At 42.5% G+C, this 24,667-nt stretch overlaps 1 protein-coding gene across 1 annotated transcript in view; it reads left to right on the top strand.

Annotated features, from left to right (window-relative positions):
• Positions 1-24,667, top strand: part of LOC116759652 — a 151,425-nt gene that overhangs the window by 45,976 nt on the left and 80,782 nt on the right. Inside the window, exon 2 of the transcript XR_004351524.1 lies at positions 11,884-11,979. The gene's annotated coding sequence lies outside the window, so the exon portion shown is untranslated. The remainder of the gene's footprint in view (positions 1-11,883; positions 11,980-24,667) is intronic.

The raw sequence follows: 24,667 nt of genomic DNA, 5'->3' as shown, positions 1-24,667 counted from the left end.
TGGGATGTTCATTTCAGTTTTCAGTCACCTCTTTAGCTCCCCTTCAGCAGGCTTGGCCAGGCTCCTGAGAGAAGGTCTGAGCCGAGACGGGGGGACACAAGACAGGTGAGGGAGGTTGGAGTTGGGCTCTCCAGGGATGCATCTGCCACCGTTCCAGCCTCACAGCCTCCTTTATCTCTATTTGTTTCTACAGGGAGACGGGGAGATTATGATGTTTCGTAGGTGTTCCAAACCCTTGTCATGCTTAATAAAGGTCTGGCAGGAACGGGAGCTAGGATGGCTTAGCAGGCTCTGGTGCTGGAGATTTTGGGGAGGGAAGGTAGGTGTAGCTGTTGCTGCAGCTGCCTGTGTGACAGCAAGGAATCTGAGGACCAAGAGAGACCAGACTGAGGGTTTCTGCTTCCTGCATTTACTCAGCAGGTTTCCTGATCCCATGGGTGGGGTGAGGACAGTGGGACTGGTAGGAGGAAGGCTAATGGCCAGAATAGGAAGCCCCAGAGCATCAGGTTATTAAGACAAGAGGGTAGCACAGGAAGAGGAAGTTCAAGGTCAAGTGACCAGAAGTGGGTCATGAATAGCAAGATGAAATGCATGATGGGGAAGCTTTGGCCTAGGGAATTCTGCAATTCCCTGACACTGACTTGGATCAGGATTGGGCCCAGGGCTTGAAATTGGGATTTAAATTTACCATGTCTTTTTATCACAAAATAATACATATTCACTGTAGGAAAAGAAGGTAAGGAAAAAGACGTTTAACCTTATCTCACTACCCAGAGACTAACCACTGCTAATATTTTCAAATACTTTCAAATCAATATATTTAATGTTTTATATTAATAACATAATAGCTGTATATCATGATTCTGTGTGATTAGGCATGAGTATTTGGGTCATTGGAAAGGCCTGTACCAGTTGTCATATTCACAAATTAAAGTTCAGTTAAAAAATTTATTTTCTAGAAATCAGAAACTATCGGGTAAAACTGAGGTCCTTTTATAATGAAGATGTAACCATGGATTTCTTGTGCAATAAAAAACCAATTTAAACTAAGAAAGTGATAGTAGGACATAAATGATACATGAGTAACTGGAGGAAAATATCTTGTTCTTGGATAAAAAGAGCAATATTGCAAAAATATCAAGAAAAAAGAAAAACCATGTAAATTGAAAATATTTTTCAAGGAAAGAAAAATATAAAAATTCAGATAACCAAGATGAAAAGAAAAAAAAACTCCCACAAGCCCAACACAGCAATTTATCATTATGGTTTATTTCCTTCTAGTGTTTTCCCATATGTATATTTTTACAAGAATGTAAAGGATTGTAGCATAAATATGTCTTCAGCTTGTTATGTAGTCATAATAAATATAATTGTTAGTGACTTAAATGTATTCTATAACTATATTTACTGCACTTTGTTTAATTTTTACCCAATGTTGAAATTTGAAGTGCTTCAGATTACACAGTTACACAAATACTATGGTCAACATTTTTGTGCTTTTTACATTTTGTTTTGAATTATTTCTTAAGAGAAATAGATTTGCATAAATGAATCATTGAATTAAAACGGTTGGACTTTTTAGAATTCTTGACTATTATTGCCACAGTGGTTTCTAAAATCACTGTCCAGTTTATAGGAGTATCAGTCAAAAGGTGTTATTATTAAAAATTTTCAGTGGGTATAAGGTATATGAAATGAAATGGCCATATTTTAGAGTTTGGTTGGATGAGGTTTAACAATTACATGCACCTTTAAAACCACCACCCAAAATAAGATAATAGAATATTGTTGTCACCCAAGAAATTTTTTTTGCGTGTTTAAATAGATGTAAATAATAGTGCTCTTTTTGTCTGGCTTTTGTTGTTGTTCAACACAACATTTTTTTTTTTTTTTTTTTTTTTTTTTTTTGCAGTACGCGGGCCCCTCACTGCTGTGGCCTCTCCTGTTGTGGAGCACAGGCTCCGGACGCGCAGGCTCAGCAGCCATGGCTCACGGGCCCAGCCGCTCCACGGCATGTGGGATCTTCCCAGACCGGGGCACGAACCCGTGTCCCCTGCATCGGCAGGCGGACTCTCAACCACTGCGCCACCAGGGAAGCCCCAACACAACATTTTTGAGATCCGTCCGTGTTTTTGTACATATCAGTGGTTCTTCATTCCTTCCTATTGCTGGGTAGTTTTCTGTTGACTGACTGTGGCAGTTTGTTTGTCCATTCTTCCGTTGATGAACATTGGAGTTGTTTAAAATTTTGGGCTATCATATGCAGGACCAGGTGGCTTCACACGTGACTTCTACCAAACATTTAAAGAACAGTCAATACCAATCCTTCTTAAATTCCTCCCCCCAAATAAAGAGGGAATATTTCCAAACTCATTTTATGAGGCCACCATTCTCCTGATACCAAAACCAGACAAAGACATCACAAAGAAGAAAACTATAGGCCAAGATCCCTGATGAACATAGATGCAAAATCCTCAATAAAATATTAGCAAACTGAATTCAGCAGCACATTAAAAAGCTAGTACACCATGACCAAGTGGGATTTATCCCTGTGATGCAAGGATGGCTCAATATGTGCAAATCAATCAATGTTATACATCACATTAAAAGAATGAAGGATAGGGCTTCCCTGGTGGTGCAGTGGTTGAGAATCTGCCTGCTAATGCAGGGGACAAGGGTTCGAGCCCTGGTCTGGGAGGATCCCACATGCTGCGGAGCAACTAGGCCTGTGAGCCACAACTACTGAGCCTGCGCGTCTGCAGCCTGTGCTCCGCAACAAGAGAGGCTGCGATAGTGAGAGGCCCGTGCACCGCGATGAAGAGTGGCCCCTGCTTGCCACAACTAGAGAAAGCCCTCGCACAGAAACGAAGACCCAACACAGCAAAAATAAATAAATTAATTAATTAATAAACTCCTACAAAAAAAAAAAATGAATGAAGGATAAAAAAATCACATGGTAATCTCTATAGATGCAGGGAAAAAAATTGACAAAATTCAACACATTTTCATGATTAAAAACTCTTGACAAATTAGATATAGAAGGAATTTACTCAACACATAAAGATCATTATATAAAAAGCCCACAGCAAACATTATATTCAATGGTGAGAAACTGAAAGCTTTTCCTTTAATATCTGGAATAAAGTAAAGATGACCACTCTTGCCACCTCTATTGAACATAGTCCTGGAAGTCCTAGCCAGAGCAATTAGGCAAGGAAAAGAAATAAAAGGCATTCCAATTGGAAAGGAAGAAGTAAAATAATTTCTGTTCGCAGATGACATGATCTTATATGTAGAAAATCCTAACAATTCCACAAAAAAACCTGTTAGATCTAATAAATGAATTCAGTAAAGTTGCAGGTTACAAAATCAGCATACAAAAATCACTTGTGTTTCTATACACTAACAATGAAATATCCAAAAAGAAAATCAAGAAAACAATCTCATTTATATTAGCATCAAAAAGAATAAAATACTTAGGAGTAAACTTAATCTAAGAACTGAAATACTTGTATGGTGAAAACTACAAAACATTGATGAAAAAAAATTTTAAAGACAAATGAGTGGAAAGACATTCCATGTCCACAGATTGGAAGAATTAATATACACAGCTTTTTGTATGTCAGTCATTTTATTTTCCAGTTATTCACCCAGAGTGTTCACTGAGAATATAGACTGATTTTTATATATTGAGCTTGTATCCTGCAACCTTAATAAATTTACTAATTATTTCTTGTATCTCTGTAGATTTTTAAAGGTTTTCTACATACAAATCATGTCATCTGTGAAAGATAGTTTTACTTTTTCCTTTACAATTTGTGTGAAATTTCTTTCTTTTTCTTATTGCATTGGTTAGGACCCAAGTACAATATTCCATAGTAGTGAAACTGGACATTGTTTTGTTCCTAATCTTATTTCACCATTAAGTAGGATGTTAATTGTAGGTTTTATAAATGCTTTTTTAAAATTAGGTTGAGGAAGACTTGTTATATTCCCAGCTTTAAGAAAAATCCTAGAGATTATATGTTTTTAAAAATTATGCCAGGGTATTGAATTTTAGCAAATGCTTTTTCTGCATCTGTTGAAAGAATCATATAGTTTTTCTCTTATACTCTGTTAATTTGGTGAATTATATTGATTATTTTTTGAGTGGTAAACAAACCTTGCATTCCTGGGACAAATCTCACTTGGTCATGGTATCTTATTCTTTTTATACATTGCTGTTGGATCTGATTTGCTAATATTTTCTTAAGGATTTTTTTTTCTTTTGTAAAATATTTTTCAGGATTCAGTATCAAGGTTCTGCTTACCTTATGAAATAAAAAAGGGAGTGTTTCCTCCTCCTCAACATTTCTAAAAGTGTGTAAGGTGTTATGATTCCTTAAATGCTTGACATAATTTACCAGTGAAGCCATGTGGCAGTGGAGTTTTCTTTGGTGTGTTTTTTTAAATCACTAATTCAATTTTTAAAATAGATTTACAACTATTTAGATTTTCTACTTTTTCTTGTGTCAGTTTTGAAAAACAGTATTTTTTCAAGGGATTATCCCTTTCATATCAGTTGTCAAATTACTGACATTAAAGTGCTCATAATATTCCTATTTTCCTTTTAATTTTTGAAAAGATCCATAATGATAACACTTCTTTCATTCCTGATAATTTGTATCCTCTTTTTTTCCTTTCATCAGATTTGCTAGAGATTCATCAATTTTATTAATCTTGTCAGAGTGTCTAATTATGACTGTTAATTTTCTCTATTGTTTATTCATTTTCTTATTCTTTGATTTTCACTCTTATTTTCATTATTTACTTTTTTCTACGTTGTATTTATTTTGCTCTTCATCAAGCTTCTCAATATGGAAGCTTAAATTATTGGCTTTATATCTTCTTTTCAAATATAGGTATTGAAAGCTGTAAATTTCTATCTAAGCATTGCTTTAACTGCATCCCACAAATTTTGATGTTTTGTGTTTTTATTACCATTCAGTCCAAAATATATCTAATTTCCCTTTGATATCTTCTCTGTGCATGAGTTAAAACACTCGTGTTTTTAGACTTGTGTTGTTTAACTACAAAATATTTGGAGATCTCCTAAATATCCTAGTGTTATTGATTTTAAACCTATTATTGTGGTCAAATAATATACTTTGTACGATTTCAATCCATAGAAGTATCTTGAGAGTTATTCTGAGAGTTATTTGTGGTCTATTTATGTGTTTATTTCATGTCCATTTGGAAAGAAGCTTTCGAGAAGGTGCAGTGTTCTATAAATATCAAATTGTTTTTCAAATTTTGTGCATTATTATTAATATTTTGTGTACTCATTCTATAAATTACTGAGATGTTAAAATCCTAAACTATGACTTTGGATTTCTCTATTTCTCCCTTTAGTTCTGTCATTCTGCTTCATGTATATTAATGCTTCATTATTAGGTGTATAGACATTCATGATTGTTATGTTATTTTGTTGAATTTACCTTTTATCATTATGAAGTGGCTCTCTTTATCTTCAATAATAATCTTTGTCTTTAAGACTTTCTCTGTTATTGATATAGCCACATGGTGTATGTTTTCCATCCTTTTATTTATTTATTTATTTTTTTGCGGTACGCGGGCCTCTCACCATTGCGGCCTCTCCCATTGCGGAGCACAGGCTCCGGATGCGCAGGCCCAGCGGCCATGGCTCACGGGCCCAGCCGCTCTGCGGCATGTGGGATCCTCTCAGACTGGGGCATGAACCCGTGTCCCCTGCATTGGCAGGAGGACTGTCAACCACTGCACCACCAGGGAAGCCCCATCCTTTTATTTTTAACCAGTCTGTGTCTTTTTGTTTAAAGTGTCTTTTATAAATGGCTATAGTTAAGTCTTGATTTCTTATACAGTCTGACAATCTCTGCTTTTAAATTAGAGCAGTTAGTTGACTTACATTTAATACAATTATTGATATGATTGAGTTTAGGTCTAGAATCTTGGTATTTGTTTTCTGTTTGACCCATCTGTCTGTTTTTCCTCTGTTCCCCCTTTTCTGTATTCTTTTAGGTGAATTAAATATTTTAATGTATCATTTTAATATCTCCTCTGTTGACTTTTTAAATATACCTATATTTGTAATTTTTAGTGATTTATCTAGAGATTACCCTATGAATCATTTATTATGAACATATACTTTCAAATAACAATATACTATTTCATGAACAAAGTTAAGAACTCTACAACATCATTGCATTTATCTCACCCCCATCCCTCTATACTCCTGTTATCATATATTTTACTGATACATATGCTGTAAACTCTATAATTCAATTGTTATAATTTTTGTTTTAAACAATATTAATAGTCTTTTAAAGAGTTAGTAACTTTCGCATTTGGATCTTTTTTATAGTTTCCCCCTCTCTCCTAATATTCTCCTTTTATTCTGTTTATTTTACAGTCACTATCTAGATATTCTAACATCTGGGCCATCTCTGGGTCTTCTTCTATTTACTCTTCCTCTCTTAACCCTATCACAGTTTCTTGCTATCAATTCTTTCCTTACGTTGGATATTGTGTGTAAAAGATCAGTAGAGACTGAAGTAAATAATATTTACCCACAGAAAAGTTTATGGTCCCTCTAATGTGAGGGTCTGAGACAATTAAAGCTGTATTTGAGCAAGTTATGGGCTTTGTGGCAGCTTCAGTTTGATCCAGTTCACCACCGGCTTCAAATATTTTGAGAAGGTATCAGGATTTCTCCCTTCATCAGGGCTGGGTCTCTGAGCACCAGTGAGACTAGAGAGGTCTGAAAGCCCTGTTGTCAGCTTTCTGAACCATGGAAGGTCTCTCTCTGCTTTGTTGCTAGCTGCCAGCTTTGGGTTTTAGGTCCTGTCCGCAGGTTTCTGCAACTTGGGAAACCAGCCCTGCTCCACGTGGTGGAGGCACGGTGTCCTTGAAGGGATTTCTCTCAGCTCTCTGTCCTGTTCCCAGTCTCCAGTAGGTCTTGCACTTGGGGAAGATCCTGCGTGCCTCGAGGGTATTCTCTCAGCTCTCCTGCTTTGTCCTTAGCCTTTGGTCTATAACTTCTGCGTACTTCATGGAGAACTATATGAAAGCTTTGGCAGGTGGGTGGGTATAGACTCGCTCTGTGGCTACGGCTTTTTGGGATTCTAATCTGTCACATTAGCTCACAAACAGCCATTAAATGTTGTTACAAGTTTGGCTGATAGCTCTTCACCCAAGTTCATGGCAGATTCCTCCCCTTGCTGCCACTTTTTCATGGATCGAAGCAGCCATGGATCTCTTCGATCCTAGGAAGAGCTGGTCGCTTAGTTTATTTAGGTTCAGTTTATTTAGGAATTTAGTTTATTTAGGTTTCTTTACATACTGAGCTCTCTGATGGTTTTAAAAATTATGATACAAAAGAAAAACAAACAAGAAATCATGGTTTAGCTCATTCTCATTGCTAGGGCAGGCTCCACAGTCACTCGTGACTTTCTACATCCTAACCAGAAACAGAAGCCCCAGAGGTATTATTTTTAAAATTTATGCTAATTTAACAAAGGAAATGGTAACTTGTTGTTTTAATTTATATTCTCTGGGAACTGAACATCTCAAATCATTGTTTTCTAGTTACATGGCATCTCTTATAAGTATCTTTTGCCCTTCTATCTCTGAGTCTTAATTTTTTTCTGACCAGTACGAGGTCTTAAACACCAAATATAATGCCTCTTTGCTACATTTGCTGCAGTATGTTTTGGTTGATGTTTGCTTTTCTGCTTTATACTTTTTGTAGTCCAACTTACAGATCTTACTCTTTTATATTCCTTGTATTGCTTCTAAGCCTGTAAAGTTACCTTTCCTCTAGAGGTTGGTAAAATATTCAGTTCTATTTTTCTGAGATTTTGATGTTAAACAAAAACACATTTAACTCTTCCACTCAATTGGAATTTATTTTAGCACATAACATAAAGTGAGGTTCTAAAATTACTGTTTCTCCAAATTGCTGGATAATTGTCCCAACAACATTTATTGGGTAATCCTTTCATCCCCTCATGGAGCTGTAATGAATCTTACATCTTTGTACATAATTGGGTCCATTTCAGTGCCATCTGTTCAATTACAGTGATCTCTCAGTCTGGTCCTGGGCAGATAGAGATGAATGTTTGAAACTGCAAAGCTGCGATGTTAACTGTGGACTTGATATGTCCTCGTCAGGGACCAAGAGCCACTTTCTGTCAGAAAGCAACCGGAGACAGTTATATAACTTTCATTTGTTTACTTATTTGCTTGTTTAATTCTTAAATCCCCTCCAAGTTAAAGCTCTTTGAGGACTGTGATTGGCTTAGACAATGTTTAACTTTATCTGAGACTTGTTCTCCTGGAAAACAGCAATGGAAATAGTGTACAGCAAAGAATCACCCTCACAAATATGACTTAGATAAGGTTCGGGTGTGACCCCCTTGTTTTCCTATGATAAGGGCAGACACAGGCCCTCCAAATCCCAGTTCTTTGTCTCATAAATGATTAGCTGAACTGTTTGTTCCCACTGATGTACCTGGACAAAATACTTGCTAACTTGCTCACTTGTCTTGGCCAATTTATTTAGCACTCCCAACCCCCTGAACTTTGACCCATGCGCAGCCTGAACCAGCACTGGAGGCGTTGGGAACTCCTTCACAGCCTTCCTGAAAATAGGCTGACTCCAGGGCTTCCCTGGTGGCGCAGTGGTTGAGAGTCCGCCTGCCGATGCAGGGGACACGGGTTCGGGCCCCGGTCCGGGAGGATCCCACATGCCGCGGAATGGCTGGGCCCGTGAGCCATGGCCGCTGAGCCTGCGCGTCCGGAGCCTGTGCTCTGCGGCGAGAGAGGCCACAACAGTGAGAGGCCCTCGTACCGCAAAAAAAAAAAAAAAAAAAAAAAGAATAATACATAATCATCAAAAGAAAAAAATCAAACTGTCAGAATGCTATGAAATAAAATATAAAACCTCCCTTCTCTTCAAGTTCTATCCTTTAGAAGTTTCCGCTGTTTATATCTTTCAGGACATTTTCTATGCGTATGTGAAAAAATATATGTATATATAATAAATGACAGTATTTATATCTAATATTCTTCAACTTTCTGGATTCACTTAGCATTCAGTATATCTTGGGTGTTTTTTCCGTATCAGTGTATATGGAGTTACATCCTTCTGTCTAACAACAGCATAGTATTCCATTAGAGATGTACCATAATTTATCTATTTTGTTCCAGGTATTTGATATTATAAACAACACTGTTGTAAATACCCTTATATATGCATAAAGAAAAATATAAAGAATTTAATAATTCAAAATTTTGGTAGATTACCAAATTGTCTTTCAAATTTACATTTCCACCAAAGAAGAGTGAGAACTTTTTTTTTTCCTAAATGGGGTTATTATTGGACTTTGCCTAGGTTATAGATGAAAAGTTGACTTTTGCTACTAATACAGTTTACATTTCTTTCACTGTGTGAAATTGAATATCTTTTCACATGGTTGTTGGCCTTTCTAAAATTGAGTTTTTCTTTTCTTACTGATTTTAAAGAATTCTTTTTATATCGAGTAATTTAGTTTGTCATATATCTTGCAAGTAATTCACCCATTTGTCTTTTGACATTGTAAATGCTTTTTTTTGCCATAGAAAATGTTCATATTTTTATAGTCTATTATTTTCTTGTTATAGCTTCTGCATCACTTTCAATTCAGTGTATACGCATATCACAGTTTACGTAAAGCCAACATCTATGAACATTTGTTTTCCATTTTTAAATTATTTTAAACAATATTTGCAGATACATATTTATATTCATTGTTAACTATTTCCTTTGAGTAAATTCCTAAAAGTGTTACTTTGGAGTCAAAAGGTGTGAACATTTTAAACATTGAATAGGTGTTGCCGAATTGAGGCCACTGATTTTCACCCTCTTTTGGGTTCACTGATCTACCCCATCAATAGAAATGCCTCTTTTCACCCAGAAGAGTTAGATGCTGGAAATGAAAAGGGATGATGAGCAGGAACGCAAGGGTCCAGGATAAAACAACCTTTTAAGAAGATATTCTAAGGAACTTCAGCACATGTGCAAATTCAAGTTAGCATTTTTATCACTTAGCTTTTACTCCTTCTGTCACAGTTTGCTGGAGGGGTTTATTGGTTTCTCCTGAGCTTTGGGGGTGGGGATGGGGACCATTAGAACTCTGCCTAATAGTTAGGTTTGCATGCAATGATGGTGACATATATCAGCAAGCGAGAAGGGACCCCTTTCTCTCCATTTTCCTGCTGCATATGAGCTCATGGTCAGTACAGTTGACGTATCTCCTCATGCTGCGGAGCAGCTATGCCCGTGCGCCACAGCTACTGAGCCTGCACTCTAGAGCCCACGTGCCACAACTACTGAGCCCACGTGTCGCAACTGCTGAAGTCCGTGCACCTAGAGCCCGTGCTCTGCAACAGGAGAAGCCACCGCAATGAGAAGCCTGCGTGCCGCAACAAAGAGTAGCCGCCGCTCGCTGCAACTACAGAAAGCCTGCGCGCAGCAACGAAGACCCAGCGCAGCCAAAAAAGAAAACAACAACAACAACAACAAAAAAACTAGATTGGAGCAAGGGGCACGTTTTATGTACTTGTGAATTATGAATTTGGACTAAATTGGATTTCTCTCTTTTAAATGTAAATGAAAGGAGAATTTACAAATCCTGACTGTTGCTGCTAATTCTACCAAAGGTAAATTGCACGCTGCCGTGCATACTTACAGACAAGTATGGAGCTTGAATTTCTCTGTTTTCAAAACTAAAACTGGTTTTGGCACTTTAGTTAAAATGACAAGGTGGCTGATTTGCTTGATGGTTCCTTTCTGTGAATTCCAAAGAATTATATATAATCTTACACCCAGGAGCTTGGTTTAACGGGTCAATCTTCTGCATTAATTTCGCACTTCTATTTACGCCGCTGTCATCTTCGCCACAAGACTGTGAGCTCCCTGAGAGCAGGCGCACCTTGGGATGGAGAATGTGCCCTGCTCAGGCAGGTGTTGGCGAGACCTTTGTCAAATCCCTAAGTGTAGCCACATGTGACTTTCTCTGGAAGTCTTGCAGCTGCTGATTGTTCAAAGCAGGGAGTTCTGATATGATCTGACATTGCAGAACCTTCTCCCTAAATAAGAACATTCATGTTACAGGAACTTTCTGCAGGGTGATGTAGCAGAGGCCATGAACTTTGTGTGGACAAAATCATTCGCTCTTCATACAGTAAAACCTTGAGGTGGTGGCTCCTCTGCTTAGTTCCTGTGTGCTTTGGGGCAAGTTCCTTAACTTTTCAGTGCCTTGAAAAACTCATCACGGATTTTTGTCCTTGGTTTCCCTCAAGTGCGTGGCAGGCTGTCATTCCCACGTGGGAGCAGTAGGTGCCCCCCTACCCTAGCCCTCCTTTAGGGTTCTGCAAACTTTCTCAACAGAGACATGCCAGTCTTGCTTTTGGAGCCTGTGTGAGGTATGAATGGACTCTTGTCAAGAAAATAGGACAGGAGGCTGATGGGGGTACGGGAGGGGGATCAGGGAAAAGAAAGCCTTAAGGATGAGACAGCTGGGCATAATCAGGGTTCTTGGGTCAGCTGGGAAGCGGAAGCATTCCCAGTTAGGCATAAACCATTAGGACACTGCAGGTGGGGGAGGACACGATCTTACCAAAAATGCGGCTTGGTGAGAGCCAGGTTCCGTGCTCATCTGCCTTCCTTACCATTCTCTGTGCCCTCTTTGCTGATGGTCAGAACTTCTGGCTGAAGAGCTGGTGTTTAAGATCCCCGACCTTCCTCAGCATCGAGGCATGGTCTGGGGCTCAGAGGGGAGCAGACTGGGGTTCAGGAATCTCACTTCTGGTTTTCATTCTCAGAGCTGCTCCAGAGCTCCCAAGTGATATGGCTGACTCCCTTGGCAAGACTGGCCTCAGTTTCCCTGGGATGAGCAAGTCGGAAGGTGAAGACCCAAGGTGAGTCACCATCTGCAAAAGGTCACAGATGGCAGACTTAAAACGTGCATTGAGAGGGAGAGGAAGCCAGAAAGCACAAAATTGGAGTTGGCGCATGAGAGAAAGAGATTAAACAGAAAAAAGTAGAATTGCCAGCAGCTTTGGATTTACGCAGCCGGAGTTTCTCCGCTGGGCAAGGAAAGCTTAAGTAATCCAAATTAACTTCCAGTTAAAGGCAGAGCTCAGAGAGCAATCAAACAGGTGACCACAGCTGGCACCACATTTCCCCTGGAGATAAACTGCTAACGCTAAACATAAGCCGTGTGTGCTGGGAGAGGGGCTGTCTGGGATCAGCCGGCCCCAGGCACAACGCAGAAGCTGGAATGTTTCAATTATTCTGCACACCTACAGTAAATGCCTGCTCTGTGCTAGGCACTGAGCTTCCAGCGTGTGCCTGAGATACGCTCCCTGCCTTAGAGTCCCTCATAGCCTATAATGGGAGATGCACAAAGAGAGTGTTGCAGGATCGTGGGATAAGTAATCTGATGACAGTATCCAAAGTCACCCTGTAAAGAAGGAAGCAGGGAAAGGTGGATGGGGGTCGGGAGTTAGGAAAGACTTCCTGCAGATTCAGACACCTTGACTGAGTGTGGAATGACAAATAGGCATTATCATGCCGACAAGGAGGGGAGGGAAAGGACTTTGGAGGCAGCTGGAATAGCAGGTGTGATGATGTGGAGGCAAGAGAGAGCTTGGGTGTGCTCTGAGGAAATGCCGGCAGTCCTGTAAGGCTGCAGTGTGGGGGGCACCTGGGGATGGGCCTGAAGTGAGACCCCTGGGGCAGGATGGGGCCAGGCTATGCTAAGCAGTCTGGATTATATTTTGGAAGATGATGGGGAGTGACTGGAGGGTTTTGAGCAGAGTGTTGTGATCAGATTTCTGTTTTTAGAAGACTGTTCAGACAGCGTCGTGGGGGATTATTTGGGGGGAAGACTGGAGGAAGTGAGACCGTCTGCAAGATGATAGCAGTCGTCTAGGTGAATGTACTGTGGCCTGAACTATGGCTCTGGGTGGGAGGATGGAGAAAAGGAGATGGATTTGGGAGATCCTGAGGATAGAATCCATGGACTTGGTGATTGAGTGACTGTTTCAGTGTGGCTTGTCAAAAGAGTCAGGTTTCTCATACAACTCAAAAGTAAAAGGCAAACAACCCAATCAAAAAAATGGGCAGAAGACATAAACAGACATTTCTCCAAAGAAGACATACAGATGGCCAACAGGCACATGGAAAGATGCTCAGCATCACTAATTATTAGAGAATGCAAATCAGAACAACAATGAGGTATCACCTCATACCAGTCAGAATGGCCATCATCAAAAAAATCTACAAATAAATGCTGGAGAGGGTGTGGAGAAAAGGGAACCCTCCTACACTGTTGGTGGGAATGTAAACTGGTACAGCCACTATGGAGAACAGTATGGAGGTTACTTAAAAAACTAAAACTAGAGTTACCATATGATCCAGCAATCCCACTCCTGGGCATATATCCAAAAAAGATGAAAGCTCGAATTTGAAAAGATACATGTACCCCCAATGTTCATAGGGACATTATTTACAATAGCCAAGACATGGAAGCAACCTAAGTGTCCATCAACAGATGAAAGGATAAAGAAGATGTGATATATATCTACCATGGAATATTACTCAGCCATGAAAAAGAATGAAATAATGCCATTTGCAGCAACATGGATAGACCTAGAGATTAGCATACTAAGGGAAGTAAGTCAGAGAAAGACAAATATTATATGATATCACTTATATGTGGAATCTAAAAAATAGTACAAATGAACTTATTTACAAAACAGAAACAGACTCACAGACATAGAAAACAAATTTAAGGTTACCTAAGAAAAAGCAGGGGAAGGGATAAGTTAGGAGTTTGGGGTTAACAGGTACACACTACTATATATAAAAGAAACAACAAGGATTTACTGTGTAGCACCCAGAACTATATTCAGTATCTTGTAATAAGCTATAATGGAAAAAAAGAGTCCGATTTGGCAACAGGGGGTGCCATCCTGGGAGATGGGGAGGAGAGGAGGACAAGGGAGGGGCCTTAGAATGCATAGAGAGGGCAAATCGAGAGGTGCCTGAAGGACATACAAATGTCAGGCAGTTTGGAGCCTCACCCATTTTTCTTTTGCTGTTAACTCCCACTTTCTGAAGTGGGCACCACTGGGCTCCCGCCCTCCCCTGTTCTAAGCAGTAGTACCCTTACAACTGTGTTTAGAGGATGGCCGGGTGGTGGTATTTACGGATATCAATTTCATGGTGCAAGGGGGCTCACTTCTGCCAGCCTGATCTTTGAGAACTGAGTTGAGTGTCATTTGTGGGGGAGGATCAGGGAGAGGAAGGGAGAGACAAGTGGGGAGAATCCACAGAGGACAAAATGAAGGAGCTTAATGCCGTGCTCACCAGCAGCCGGCGCTGGTCTGGTTCACGGGAAGTCATTGGAGGATGGCGGAGGAATTAATTCTGAGGCTGTGTCGGGCTGGGGCAGGGAGAACAGAGCTCCTCTAACACACAGGTGGCAAGCCGGAGTCTGCCTGCAAAACCCAGAACACAGATATGTTTTGTTCGGCTCTGGAATTGTTTTTCTAAATTAGTTGCCAGCATTTAAAAATCAAGAGACTTCACATAAAATTTTGATTTCAGACTTCTCTTGGAAAAATAAAATAAGACCTGTGTACAGGTGTTCCCACCGGGCAAAAATCAGCTGGAGCTGCCTTTCAGGTGGCCGTCCTTTTCTGTGTGCACCAGCCCCACCCTCCTCTTGTCTCCCCTGAGCCCGCTTTTCTCATCGATGGGACCGACCACCTTCCCTAAGCCAAGCAGACCAGGGGCCAGGGGCCCGCTCCTTTCTTAACCTTCAAAACTGTTGGCAGCACGAAATGACTGTTTTCTCTCTCCCTCTGTTCGAAAAAGACTTTGGCCTAAACTGAGTGCCTACTCTGGGAACTGTCTCCCTTCTACCATCCTGCCTGTTGCCAGGCTCATGAATATAAAATATATACTCGGCCACTCTGGGTCAGGAGCCGCCCACTGGCCTCTGGACAGTAGACTGTAAAATTACAACTGTGACGCATGTCGTGGGAGAGAGGTATGTTAGAGTTCATGGCATAGTCCAGAAGGAGAGGACACGTGTCTCTGAGATCTACTGGATGAGAAAGTATTAATGATGAGCACGTGGGAAGAAAGGCTGTTGAGGGTGGAGGGAGCAGCAAGGTGGAGGGATGCTAGGGAGCAGAGACATGGACGGATGAGCCAGGAGGCAACTGTACGAGCCCAGGAGAAAGATGCTAGCTTGGATTAGAGAAATGGCAGGGGATGTGTTTGAGGGAATTTTAGGAAGGAAATAGATAGCACTGAGGGATGGATTGGTGATAAGGAGAGGGCTGTGAAGTGATGTGTCCTTAGTTTCTGGTTTGTATAACTAGACAGAGAGTGGTGGCATTCACTGAGCTATGGAGCTGCAGGAAAGCATGAGCAAGGGAAGGTCACAAGTTCATCCCTTCGGAGATTGAGGTGACTTGGAGACATTGCAGAGGAGCTGACAAATAGACAGTTGGATACACAGGTCTAGAGCTCAGAGAAGCTTGGACTCTAAAGAGAGCTGTCCGCTACGAATCTACTGGTCTTATAGTTGGCTGCATACTGGCCACTTTGCTTTCCCAGATCTGGACAGTTTCATTGTTCATTCATTCATTCATCCAGTACATGTTTATTAGATCCCTAATGTGTATCCACTCTGATAGGTGCCGGCTACATAGTGGTAAACAAACAGGTGCTATTCCTCCCCTCAAGGAACCAAGTGGTGAGCTTTGCAGAAAGTGTGGCCATGGTTGGATTCCCTCATCTCTAGTTTTGTTTGCGCCTCCTCACACCATTGGGGTTATTAAAGGTGGGCTGGGAGGTCTCTGTATTTCCCTTTCTCTTGGACTGTGATTAACCATTTTGAAATGATTTACTCCTGTTTTAATGCTTCACAGCTACCTTTAGACAAGAGTTTCAAAACTGCCTGCCGTCATTACTCTGATAATGGTCTGCGTAGTATATTTGTCTCTAGACGTTGGGTCTGAAGCTCTGAATGCTCTGAGGTGGGTCACCAGACCGTGACTACCTTCCTGCTGATGAGAGCTGATCTCCCAGGCCCCGAAGGAAGTATTTCAGATACCGTGAAACTTAGCCTTTCTCAATACTCAGAGCCAGAAGAGACCGAATTAGTCATGAGCATTGATTTGTTCATCAGTCTCCTTCTCTAGACTTTCAGTACCTTGAGGGAAGGACCATAGTATTCAACCTTGTATCTTTGGTTTCCAGTCCAGTCGGTGGTGCACCAGAGGCAATGAATGAATATACATGCTGAGTGAGTTAATGAACACGGGGCATCTTTGATGATGCCAATCATCTAAGATGATTGTCTTATTGTCAATCATCTAAGATGATTGTCTTATTCATTTAGTAACTTTTTATTTGACTTAAACTTGTATGTTTTTGCCTCATCTCCTTAACTTAAATTTGAGTTGCTATCAGTAAGAACTTGCTTGCTCTGTGATGTTGAACCCCAGCGGATGCTCACTACAGATGTGTTGATTGATTGCTTAGAATTAGGGAGAGCGTGGTTCTAATCACTCTCCTTCACCTGTGATGATCTCATCAGTAGGTTTTCTCAATTTTGCCTGGCTTACAAGAGCAAGTCCAAGTTATTTCTTGAATACTTACCACCTCTCAAATTTTGGATGGAAGGACTCTTAAGCAGGGCAACTTTGAAGAGTTCTTTGGCTGCCACAAACTAAATTACGTTCTCTCCGTCTCTTCCCGGTGTCTTAGGAGATGCTATTATTATTATTTCACAATGGGAAGAGGACTGAAGCTCAAGGAAGTTAGTCAACCTGCCCGGAATTGGGATTTGAATCCAAATGGTTCTGATCCAAAACCCACGCTCTAAGTCAAAGATTGTACAATTTCTGTAAACATCAGAATCACCAGGAACCTAGGAATATTCCTGGCGTCTGTCACAGACTGTGTTGTGAGTTAGAGTCTGTGTTTTAACAAGCAAGCACCTAGTGGGATTCTCATATGGTGGCACTTGGGCACTGTGCCATCATCCCCATGGGACACAGTTACCCAGGGGCTTAGACTGTGTCTCTGACAATACCCATCACTGCCCCTTGGGGGCCAAGGGCCATGACATTTTTCTACTCTGTGTTTCCAGAAACCTGTGAGCCTGGAACAAAGCTATGCTGGCGGGCCTCCAGTAGGGGCTCTGACATGAGTCCCTCCTGTAAACCAGGAGGCGGTTAAGCACTGATATGCAAGGGCTCCAATCACCCTCCATCAGCCCAATAAAGGAGATGATCTCTTCCTCTCCATATCACCAGCTTGTAAATAAAACAAGTGAGACGCAAAGAGGGCCAGGTAAAGAGAGTACACATCCACCACCGGTGGGGCAGTGTAGAGGCAAGAATTCATGAGGGACCATTCGGTGTGCTGGTAGTGGAGCAGCCCTCCCTAGAGCTCAGGGAAGAGGGAAGGAGGAGAGCCAACTAAGACCTAGTAGAGACCCAGGGTCCCGTCCCAGAGGGAGAACACACAGGGCCTCCTGGAGGGGAAGAGCTCAGATACTAGTGCTAAGCAGAGCTGGGCTCTCCACTTATTGGCTGTATCACTCAGGCCAGCTACTTACCTGTTCTAGCCTCAGTTTCCATATCTGTAAAATGAGAACACTAATCCCTACACTGCTGTGTGGTGCACAGATGAAAGATAACCAAGGACACCTAGCCTGGCACAGTGCCAACCCTCAACGGAAGGTACCCATTAGCAGGGGTCTGAGGTTTTCAAGGGCATGTCTGGGATAGAATCAGATAGAATTCAGCTTTACCCTCATCCTGCACTAAAATTCCTCCTTGGGAAACTTGGGGTGGGGGTGGGGGGTCCTGGCACCAACACGGACTCATCAAGTGGCATAATATTTACAGAGAGTCAGGCAACCTCACCAAATGTCTTCCCTGTGCTTTGGCCCTGCACCCTTCTTTTAATAGTTGCTATCTAGAGTATTCTGCAGAGAGGGGCTCAGCATTTAGAAAGATGAGATAGAGGGATCCAGGAGCTGGGAGCTTGGAAGAAGTTTTTAGCTGATGTGAAAGGTGCAAGACTGAACATGCTTTAGAGCCTGAAATTGAGTGACTTTTGTGATTTGCTTCAGAGCCTTTGATTTGCTGTTGGCATATTTATAGAAGACCCTGGACTATTAAAGGATGTGCAGGCTGGGCCACCTGCCAAGGAAACCCTGGCTTGGCTCCTTCTGGAGCTTGCCAAGCTTTTGCTGCCCTACGTTGTAGCCTTGAAGCCAGGGGACATTCAAAGGCCCTGGGATATCCCTGGGAAAATAATGCCAAAAGCAGTAGCAATTCATATTTAGAAAGGCACTGTGATAAATGCACTGTTTATCTTTATAGCAGTCCTGTGATTTGAGTATCCCGTAATGATTAAACACAGTAACTCTGAGAAGAAGAGTGCAGATGACTGAGTCCTGACTTTGACTCACTGTGTGAAATCACCAAGTTCTTAACCTCTCTAAGCCTCAGTTGGCTCACCTGGAAAATGGGAATAAACATATCTATCTCATAGATAGGGTGATTTTGAGATATTCCAGGTAAAGCCAATAGCCAATATCTAGCATATAGTGTAACCGTCAACAAATATTAGGTATTGCTGTGTCCATGCTGTAGATGCAGACACTGAGGCCTCAGTACTTGTGTGCTGGATGTCACATAGGCAGGGAGCAGAGGAACCAGAACTCGGGCTCAAGGATGTTTGACTGTATGCTTTTGTTCTTAATCCCTGGGTATCCTGCCTGAGCTGAAAAATTCCTTCAGGAAGTTTTGCTCAACTCAAATGATAGGGAGGGCTGGGGTTCTGGTCACCCTGTACTCTGTAGAGGTGAGGACCTCCAGACAGGCAGACAGAGTCCACAGGGCCTTGGGGCAGCCATGCCGGGCCAGGAGAGCGCTGCTACTTAGGACGCCTGCATCCTGACGGCGTTGCATCCCCTTGCCCTGGGCTTCTGGGGTCAGCCCCCCAGAGAGGCCACGTCTGTGGTGTACTGCCTTCCTTCTGACTCGCTCCACAGCCATCGTCTCAGGAAAGAGAGCCAGAAAGGACGGGATTTATCCCATCCGTTTATTGGAGCGCAGACTTTCATGTTTCAGGTGGCACCAGCTGCCCCGCAAGGACGTACTTTCTCTCCGTCCTCCAGCCTACCCCTCTCCTTCCGCTGTCTCCTGTTTCCCTCTCTCAGGCTCTCACTCTCGCTCACTTTCAGAATTCCTATGAAAGATCAAGTAATTAGCAGCCGGGAGTTTTCGATGCCATACCGTATTTCGATGCAGCAGTGGATGCAACTAGATCCGTGCTCCTCAGACTATCTGTGATGAAGGAACAGGGTTTTTCTTTGATAATTTCTCGCAGAATGATATTTTAATACAATATATATCTTTCTAAAAAAATGTATTCTTTAGAATACATTTCTGGGAAACTGAAACAGGTAAAAATACAAGTCCCTTTTAAATTATTAGAATAAACACATTAAATTACTCTGCCAGATTGCTATAAAGGTTTCAAATGCTCTCGGTTTCTGTACTTACCTCACTATGGACCAGTGACAAAAAATGTGCAGCTTAGTCCTGATACGCACTTTGAATAGCCCTGGTCTAGGTGACCTGCAGTGGGAGTGTGGACCCCCGTCCACAGATTACATATCTGTCTCATAGCCTGCAGTTTCAGCAGTGGACATGGCCTGAACTTTCAATGGCTGTCATTGTCAAGTGATGGTGACCAAGATGATGCACAGGTATGTGTAAGAGCTACCTCCCGTCCCCTGCAGAATGCAGTCCACGCTTCTGTGGCAGCTTCCATGGCAGCACCACGTGGAAAGGAGGCCCCAGGCTTGAGGCGGGTTGATAGACACTGCAGAGCTCCCATAAGTAATTGTCTTGAGGTGTAGGCTCTGGGAGGAGGACTGAGAGTTAGCTTCTTATCTTTGTCTCTGATTGGCACATTGGAGGGTTATTTGGGGAGGGGAGCAGAGGGAGGCCATGGACCCGCTCCACACAAGCCTGCCTCTCACGGACCTGAGAAGCATGATAGCATATCAGATCTTCTCTCCCCTTAACCTTGTCAGCCTGCCTTCCAGCTCAGACAGTTCCAGCAGTTGACAAGAGGAAGGGAGGATGATGGGAAATTCCTGCCATTCATATCTGCCAAGACCTTGACTCAAACATGCCCAAGAACAGGTCCCTGTTCATGTATGAATCCTGCACTCACCTTGGTGCACGAGAAAGAGAGAGAGAGAGAGAGAGAGAGAGAGAGACTTGTGGTGATGGGTAGGTCTGTCTGCCTCCTTGGAGGTCACGCAGGCATCTGCTGGTTTGCCTACCTCCTCTTTTTACCTGTTCCATCTCCAAGCCCCAGATCCACTTTGCATAGCCCATTATTTTCCTATCTGAGAAGAGTTTCTAGCTCTCAGGGTATTTATAACATAACTGATGACTGACAGGTCCTAACTCAATTAGGCAAACACAGCTTATGACTCACTCCTAAAGTGTCCCAGGTAGGGCTATTCAGAGTTCTGTCATTGCCGTTGGGCATTCCAAAATGCCTTAAGCTCTCAGGAACAAAAGACACAGCTCCCACCAAGGGGAAGAAATCTTTTTTTTGCAGTACGCGGGCCTCTCACTGTTGTGCCCTCTCCCGTTGCGGGGCACAGGCTCCAGACACGCAGGCTCAGCGGCCATGGCTCACGGGCCCAGCCGGGACACGAACCCGTGTCCCCTGCATCGTCAGGCAGACTCTCAACCAACTGCGCCACCAGGGAAGCCCAGAAGAAATCTTTTGTTAGTCAGGGGTAAGGGTGGGATGCAGTAATGCCCTCTTTGCGTTCCAGCCAATGCTGGGAAGGTGGGTGGGCAGCAGGGGAAGAATGACAGGGCTTTTCACACCAAGGGAATGGCTGCCACCAGCCCCATGTAGCCCTGCTCAGAATGCCTTCCCTTTTTCCATCTTTATCCCCAAATAACATTCCTTGCCACTTTTCCCCGGAAATCAAGAAATGCCAATGATCAGGCAGGTGGGAGTCAAAGCTCTTGCCTACAGATGGTACAGAAAGAAATACTTTGGCCTTTCAAGTTTTCAAAACTGAAAAGGTCCAGGCCGTGAGTATGATGCAGTCATTCCAGTTGGGGTCTCCTGGGACGTGGCAGCCAGCTCAGTCTGCAAGCTACAGTTATTCCCAAGATGGTAGACTGGAGCAGTTAAGAGCAGGGCTTTGCCATCTGACAGAATTGGGCCTCGCTGTGTTAAAATACCTCTTTTCCTGGGGGCCTTCAAGTCTTTCTCTGACAGTCCCATCCATCCATCACCAGTAGTCCTGTGGTTTTGGCAAGTCAGCAAATATCACTATCATTTTTATTTTAAGATACGGCAGAGAAGCTTTTTCTTACCCTAGGAGCATCACCCCAAATCACAGTTGTTTAGGTACCCCCAATCAAAGGTTAACCCTCCAGAAAACCTCCTCAGAAAGCCATCCCAAAGTGTGCCAAGCCCCAGGAGAGCTGGAGAGTCATCGCAGGTAGCTGGGAAGCCACTGCGGTTCCACAAACACCTTTGACATGTGATGGGAAGGTGCGCTGTGGACGTGGCCATGCAGCACAGATGCTAAATGATAATGATAAAGCCCGCGGGACAGAGCGGGACTCCCCATCTGCCGTGGCTTCCAGCCTAAAAACAGAAACCTGAAGGCTACTTCTGTATCCATTCGTATTGGGGGTGTAGGGTGTTCCGCATCTCTGTGCTCTCGGAACACGTTGTTTACTTGGGGGTTATATTTGCAGAAAGGAGTGGAGGCCAGTTGAATTGATTTCTGAGTCGCTCCAAACCCACCTTCTCTTTCCTTGGTCCAACAGAAAGGTTATGCCTGTGTTCCTAGGCTTGCTTTTTTTCCCCTTTTATCCCCTCCAGCCCTGCTCTGGCCTGACCTGGAAGGGGCCTAGCCAGGAAATGGCCATACTTACCCTGGACCTTCCCTTATGGTACTGGGGCCAAGTTGGCTCTGCCCTGGGAGATCCCGTGGTCAAGAAAAACGTGAAAACATTATACAGTGGGGAAACGGGGGCCCCTGTGCAAGTTGGGTCAAAGGGGATAGCAAGGTCCGGTCCAGGGGAAGGGGGGGCGTGTAAAGTGAGGGGGGAGATTGCCCCTGCCTCCCTGGCCCGGTCCCTCCCCTCCTCCCCCGCTGGTTTCCCAGTCCCCGCCCCTCCCCCGCACTCTCTTCTTTACCTGCCTTCCTGCTGTAAGTGGACTGGGGGTAGGTGGTCAGTGGCACCCACGGCCTCAGGTGAGGCCCCTCAGGATGGGCTCACAGGCTGGGGGACCTGCTGACCTCCAGGTTAGGGAGTTTCTTAGGCTATTTCTGCCTAGGAAGGGCATGGGGCAGGGACACCTTGCTGGGAATTTTGCAGGGCACCATTCTCTACCTCCATTTTCTAGAGTGTCTTTACAGATAAAAACAATTCTTGTTCATCTTTATCACCAAAAAATGAATAGCAAGCACATTCACGTTCCCAATGACACCCTCCTTCTGCCTCCTTTTTGAGGAAAAATTGGCAAATGTAGAAAAGCCCAAATAAGGAAACAAAATCTTCTGCTATCCCATTACTCAGAAATAACTACAGTTAGCATTTTGATGTAAATTATTTTACTCTTTTTCCCTCTGAAAAAATAGAACTTTTAAAAATTGAAGTACAGTTGATTTACAATGTTGTGTTAGTTTCAGGTGTACAGCAAAGTGATTTAGCTTTCCATATATATATATTCTTTTTCAGATTCTTTTCCATTATAGGTTATTACAAGATACTGAATATAGTCCCCTGTGCTATACAGTGGGTCCTTGTTGTTTATCTATTTTATATACAGTAGTATCTGTTAATCCCGAACTCCTAATTTATCCCTACCCCCTTCTTTAGTAGCCATAAGTTTGTCTTCTGTCTGTGAGTCTATTTCTGTTGAAAAAATATATTTTTAGCAAAAACAGATATCATACAGTAATATGTCCTGCTCCTTGCACTTAACAATGCCCATAAACATTTCCCAGCATGTTAGAAAGTTTTCTACGGCATTTTTTTATGTTTGCAATGAATTTCATCATATGGTTATAGCATAATTTATTTAATAATAGCAGCTATTTATAAAATGCTTCCTATGGGCTAAGCTTTGCACGCATCATCTAATTTATTCCTCGCCACAAATCTGTGAGGTAAATACTATTACTGTCTGCCTTTTATAGAGAAGAAGACAGGTTTGGAGGCAATATTTTGCCCAAGGTCACACAGGGAGCTTGTAGAAGAGCTGGGGTTTGAAGCCCACTGCAGTCTCTCCAGCTCCCGAGTGGACTGGCTTCCGTGATGTGTTGCTACCTCAGCCAAGCCTCCCCTCCGTTGCTGGTACTTAGATTGTTTCCGGCTTTTAAACATTACAAACAGAGCTCTGAAGAGCATCTTTATAGCTGTATGTTTTGCACATGCCATTGTTATTTGCAAGGATAAGTTTCTAGAAATGAAGCAGTGAGGTCAAAGCGAACACACATTTTTTATGGGGTGAGAAGATTTGCTTTGGGGCAGGAGCAGGCAGCCCACAGAGGCATTGTTGGGGAGGAGACACCTGCTCTACACCTCCCCCCGCCCCCCATACCCTTTCCCCCTGCCCACTGGAAAGGTTACAACAATCTGGATTCCCAGCATCACTTTTATTTTTTGCATCTTTATTGGAATATAATTGCTTTACAATGTTGTGTTAGTTTCCAGATCCCGTATAAACACCAAGAATTCTTATTTTAAATACACTTGCTACATTGTTAGGTGGAAAAAATGGTATTATTTTTATTTACAGATTTTAAATTGCTAATAAGTCCAAATAAATATTTTAAATTTGTTATTAGGTCATCTCTATTTCTTTTTTGTTGACTTTCCTATTTATGTCCTCCATGATAGGACATGGTTGTGACATCCAGGAACTCATAGCATTTGTGTGTTCTTATTGCCATTTCCTGCCTGGAATGGATGGATGGATGGATGGATGGATGGTTGTCTGGATGAGCAGCATTGCCTGATGTGTCTCCTGACAGGTCTAATTTTATTTTATTTTTAAAATTTTATCGACATATAGTTGATTATAATGCTTTTTAAAAATCTTTTAATTTATTTTTTGGCTGCGTTGGGTCTTCATTGCTGCGTGTGGGCTTTCTCTAGTTGCGGCGAGAGGGGGCTACTTTTCATTGCGGTGCGCGGGCTTTTCATTGTGGTGGCTTCTGTTGTTGCGGAGCGTGGACTCTAGACGTTAAGGCTTCAGTAGTTGCAGCACACGGGTTCAGTAGTTGTGGCGCACGGGCCTAGTTACTCCGCGGCATGTGGGATCTTCCCGGGCCAGGGATCGAACCCCTGTTCCCTGCGTTGGCAGACGGATTCTTAACCACTGCACCACAAGGAAGTCCCTTGACTTACAATATTGCATTAATTTCTGCTGTACAGTAAAGTGACTCAGTTATACATAAGTATACTTTTTCATAGTCTTTTCCATTATGGTTTATCACAGGAT

This window comes from Phocoena sinus, chromosome 9 (genome assembly GCF_008692025.1).
Source record: "Phocoena sinus isolate mPhoSin1 chromosome 9, mPhoSin1.pri, whole genome shotgun sequence".
Lineage (NCBI taxonomy): Eukaryota > Metazoa > Chordata > Mammalia > Artiodactyla > Phocoenidae > Phocoena > Phocoena sinus.
The sequence above is the reverse complement of the archived record's forward strand: the minus strand, read 5'-3'. Positions and strand labels throughout refer to the sequence as shown.